Source organism: Dama dama, chromosome 9 (genome assembly GCF_033118175.1).
Source record: "Dama dama isolate Ldn47 chromosome 9, ASM3311817v1, whole genome shotgun sequence".
Classification (NCBI taxonomy): domain Eukaryota; kingdom Metazoa; phylum Chordata; class Mammalia; order Artiodactyla; family Cervidae; genus Dama; species Dama dama.
Window position 1 is genome coordinate 13,867,852 of NC_083689.1, and position 5,580 is coordinate 13,873,431.

General features: G+C 36.9%; 1 pseudogene; it reads right to left on the reverse strand.

The window, feature by feature from the left end:
- Positions 1-1,920: 1,920 nt before the first annotated feature.
- Positions 1,921-2,873, reverse strand: LOC133061219 (olfactory receptor 7A17-like; annotated as a pseudogene).
- Positions 2,874-5,580: the final 2,707 nt, after the last annotated feature.

The window sequence follows — 5,580 nt, forward strand, 5'->3', positions numbered from 1 at the left end:
AATTCCAGAGCAATGTATATTTCCATATTAGTCTCTGCCCTTAGATGAGGAGATAATATATGGTGTAAGGCAATAATATCATGTGTGCCCTGATTCTGATTTGGCCCCTGGGAGAGGTTTCTTTGTTTGCTCAGAGCTATGCTTCAGGAAGAATTGTCTCCTGTAGTAGAATGTCACCCATGTAAATCATCTCTCCCCAGCTAGTCAGGGGAGCTGAAGGCATGTGTACAGAGTTGGTTTTACCTAGAGTCCAAGTTTATGCTTCCTCCAGACTTTAAGCCAACCCTTAAAAGATATGATGTTTTCCATTATGTGCTAGAAATTGCTATCAAGAGGAAACAAAAGCTACTCTAGTGAAAATGGTTTAAGACACTGGTAGACTGGCCACTCAGAGAAGACCTTTCAGAATGTCCATTGTTTTCACTTGTCACCCTTCAAAGTCTTTCAAAACTATTTTTAAGGCAATGTCCTCACAAATATTTGCAAAAAAGATATATGATATCTCCATCTCCTCTGAAGAATCCCTCATGCTTCATATTCAGTATATCCTAAGCCCCTTCTTTGGCACAGGCACCACTGATCTGATTAGAATCACCTTAGCATTGGTTTTGACTATGGTATAACTTCATAGAAATTGCTTCTATTATGGGAACTTTCTGGCATTATCCATTCATAATAGATTTTTGGAATTCATTTAAATTTTCATTTGTATCTGTGGTTGGTTTCTTTTTATTGCTTAGTAGATTTCATTGTATGAATATACTACAACTTTTTTATAATTATGTATCAGTGGATATTTCAGTTTTTCCTCCATTTTGTCTACTATGAATAAACTTGTTATAAATGTTTGTGACTAAGTCTTTGTGTGGACATATGCTTTCATTTTTTTCAAAAAAACCAAGCAGAATTTCTGAGTCTTACTGTAAACATGTTAGCTTCCCAGGGGGCTCAGTGGTAAAGAATTCACCTGCCATTAGAGGAGATGCAACAGACCTGAGTTCAGTCCCTGGAGAAGAAAATGGCCACTGGCTCCAGTATTCTTGCCTGGAAAATTCTGTGGAATGGGGAGCCTGGAGGATTAAAGTCCACGGGGCTAGAATGAGTGAGATATGACTGAATGACTAAGCAGGCACACATACCCTGTAAATATGTATATATATTTTTACAAGAGATAATCAAGTTTTTTCAAAGTGTTGGGTCACTTTGTCATCCTGTGTAAATATACAAGAATTATACTAGTTTTCTATACCTCTGTATTACTTATCCATATTTCAGTGTCACAAATTCTCCCATAAACTTAGACAATGTACATATATCAATTATCTCAAAGTTTCTGAGATTCAGGAATCTGGACATGACTAAGCTGGGTTCCCTGAGCCCTGGTCTCTCACAAGGGTACAATCTACCTGTCAGTCATTGGAGGAGAGCAGATGCAGATTATTGTAAATACATCAGTTGGTGACTCCAGTTGCTTCTCCTATTGTGGATGATATCTAGTTAAATTGGATTAACCCAAACCCTGGCCACTAGTGTACAGACTCTGATATGTCAGATGACTTGTCAACAGAAGATCGTATGAAGTACAGTTACTTGTATCTGGTAGAGAAAGCATTACACAATTTCTTCATCAATCATGTATTATTTTAAGCATTACATTTCCTGTATTACATATTATACTTCTGAAAACTTATGCAGTAGGTTCTATTTCCCACACTAAACCCAGAGAATATGTTAAGAGGTCAAAATTTTAAAGAAAATATAGGAAGAAACCATTGCTTATAATATATGAAAAATGAAAGAAACTGAACTCTGTAAATAACTTAAATTTCATATTGTCTTTCTGGTCACTGATAGTATTAATCATGATTAGGATCTTTTAGGGTTTTGAGAACTGTTACTCATGAAAAAAGTCTCTATCTTCAGACAAATACTTCCCTTATACTGATAATGTTTCTCTGCTGAAGAGTGTTTTAAGGGCTTGCTTTACGTCTTTGTTTTTAAGACTGTAGATAAAAGGGTTCAGCATGGGTGTGACCACAGTGTACATCACTGAGGCTACTGCAGTTGCCCTGGAGTTTTGTGTGCTAGCAGAGCTAAGATACACCCCAAGGCTTGTACCATAGAACAAGGAGACAGTTGAGAGGTGAGACACACATGTGGAAAATGCTTTATACTTGCCCCTTGTGGATGAAATTTTCAAAATGGAGGATACAATCTTAGAGTAAGAGAAAATGATACCAGTGAGTGGAATAATAACCAGAACTCCACTTGCAAAATATATCATCAGGTTATTGAGGAAAGTATCAGAACAAGCAAGCTGAACCACCTTATAAAGTTCACAAAAAAAGTGATGAATTTCCAATTTTGTGCAAAAAGAGAGTCGCAAAATCATTAAGCCATGTAACAGAGAGTCGAGGACACTCACTAACCAGGATGTCAGAAGCAGGAGGTCACAAAACTTAGGGTTCATGATGATCATGTACTGCAATGGGTGACAGATGGCTGCAAACCGGTCATAAGCCATCAGTCAAGAGGATGTTGTCTAATATGCCAAAAAGCATGAAAAAATACATCTGTACAATGCAGCCTTCATAGGTGATAACTTGACTCTGAGTCTGGATGTTCCACAGCATCTTTGGGATGGTGGTAGAGGTGAAACACGTGTCTGAAAAAGATAGGTTGAAGAGAAAGAAACACATGGGTGTGTGGAGGTGGGAGTCGGTGATAATGGCCAGGATGATGAGAAGGTTCCCAATGAAGGTGACCAGGTACATGAACAGGAAGCTCCAAAAGAGGAGAGGCTGCAATAATACCTCTTCTGAGAGTCCAAGGAGGATAAATTCTGAAATACCGGTTTGGTTTCCTGGTTCCATGTAGTCAGTGAAACTGCAGAAATGGAAACAGGAACAGTGCAAATTTAGCTAAAAGAAGCCATCAAGAAATTAACGGAGAAGGAAGCAAGATGTTCTGCAGTAGGTGAATGGATAAGTAAACTTAGGCACATCCAAACAATGCACGCGACTTTATTTTTCTGGACTCCAAAATCACTGCAGATGGTGATTGCAGCCATGAAATTAAAAGACGCTTACTCCTTGGAAGGAAAGTTATGACCAACCTAGATAGCAGAGACATTACATTACATTAAAAAGCAGAGACATTACTTTGTCAACAAAGGTCCGTCTACTCAAGGCTATGGTTTTTCCAGTGGTCGCGTATGGATGTGAGAGTTGGACTATAACGAAAGCTGAGCACCGAAGAATTGATGCTTTTGAACTGTGGTGTTGGAGAAGACTCTTGAGAGTCCCTTGGACTGCAAGCAGATCCAACCAGCCTATCCTAAAGGAGATCAGTCCTGGGTGTTCATTGGTAGGACTGTTGTTGAAGCTGAAACTCCAATACTTTGCCCGCCTATTGCAAGGAAGAGCTGACTCATTGGAAAAGACCCTGACGATGGGAAACATTGAGGGCAGGAGGAGAAGGGGAGGACAGAGCATGGGGTAGCCATGTCTACTGGGATATCAAGAATGAGCCAGACATGAAGCAGGGAACTTTACAAGTCTTCTATGTGCATGAAAAGAGAAAAAAAATACAGAGAAGGAAAGAGAAATGAAACTGACAAAAAGGGAGGAAAAGAAACAAAAGACTGTATTCCACTGAAAGAAGAAGTGATGGGAAATCACCTTCTTTGGGTAATAGCAGTATTATACATCTATCTTATAGCTCCCTGAATGCCCTCAATATGTGCTCAGGGCTGGTGCACTGGGAAGACCCAGAGGGATGGGATGGGGAGGGAGGTGGGATGGGGGATCAGGATAGGGAACACATGTAAATCCATGGCTGATTCATGTCAATGTATGGCAAAAGCCACTACAATATTGTAAAGTAATTAGCCTTCAACAAATAAAATTAAATGAAAAATAATAATAATAATAATATGAATATCCAACTAGATAAATATTTTCAATCTTTATGACCTACAATGATTCATAGCCTCACACTACCATTTATCCTCACACTACTATTATCTGTTTAAATAAAGATCAATAAATAATTTTAAATACATATAATAAAATTGATAGAATTAAAGCAAAACATTTTAAAGTTTTTTTCTCCCAAAATCCAGTGACCTGGGAAAATGTTTTGATAGGTGAAACAGTTATTTTTAAATTATTGCTGAAATGTTAGTGAATTTTACCAATAATTTCAGAAAGAAATTATTTCAATTCCCTACAAAGTTTCCAGAATGTAGAAGCAGTTAGGATACTTCCTAATTCATTCTGGAAAGCCAACCTTAACTAACAGAAAGCTAGGTAGACATATTACAGGAAAAGAAAACTGCAGATCAATATGACTCACAAATATAGGTACAAAAGTCCTCAACAAAATATTAGCAAGTCAAAACAAACAACAGAGGGAATTTTATAACAAGACCAAGAATTTATTCCAGGTATGCAGGATGGGTGCAAAATTTGAAAATAAATGTAATCTATTCCTTCTTTCAGTTACCAATAGTGTTAACTTTAAATTTTGTTAACAATCTCATGTCAATTTTTAAAATACTAATGAGAAAATCAATTTAATATACCATGTCAACTAGCTAATAAAGAGAAATCATATCAATTGATGCAGAAAGAGCAGTTGACAAAACCCAAAACACATTAATAATAGTAATAATAAAGCCTATACTCAGTAGATTGAGTATAGGAACTTCCTCTCTTTTATAGAGAACGTGTGACATAAAGCCAACAACTAAAAATCCTACTTGATGGTGAGAAAATGGGACAGAGCCCTCTCACAAAAATTACCTCAGGATGCATCATATACTTAAAACACAAAACCATAAGTCATCTAGAAGAAAACACTGAGGGAAATCTAGTGTCTTTGATTTGATAATTAGCTTTCAGACACAGCACCAAAAGAATAATTCATGAAAAAATAACTTGTATTTCATTTTTTTTTAATCTGCTTTGTAAAAGTCACTAAGAGTGACAATAGACAAGCAACAATCTTAGAAAAAGTACTTGAAAAACCTGTGTCTAATAAAGGACTTGAATCCAAATTATACATAGAAATCATAAACTCAACAATAAGAAAACAAGTAACCCAATTTAAAATGACACCACTGCAGTGACTTAGCAAGAACGAAGGCAAAGACATCTCACCAGAGAAGAAACACTGATAGCAAGAAAGCTTCTGGAAAAATGCACAGCATCTTTTATCATTAGATAATTAGAACAACAACTGATATACACCAATTAGAATGGCTGAAAACAAACAAACAAAAAAAGTCAACAATACCAATAGACAAGCATGTGAAGCAATACAAATTCTCATTCATTGCCAGTGGGATTAAAAAATAGCATAGCCACTTAGGAAGACACTTTGGTAGATTCTTCTGAAGTTAAATATAATCTTACCTTACAATCCAGTAGTTTAACTACTAGGTATGTGCATGCCTACATAGTCATTTGTCATTTCCTACTATTTGTGACCCCATGGACTGTAGCCTGGCAGGTCCTCTGTCCCTGGGATTTTTCAAGCAAGAATAATAGAGTGGATTGCCATTTCCTCCTCCAAGGT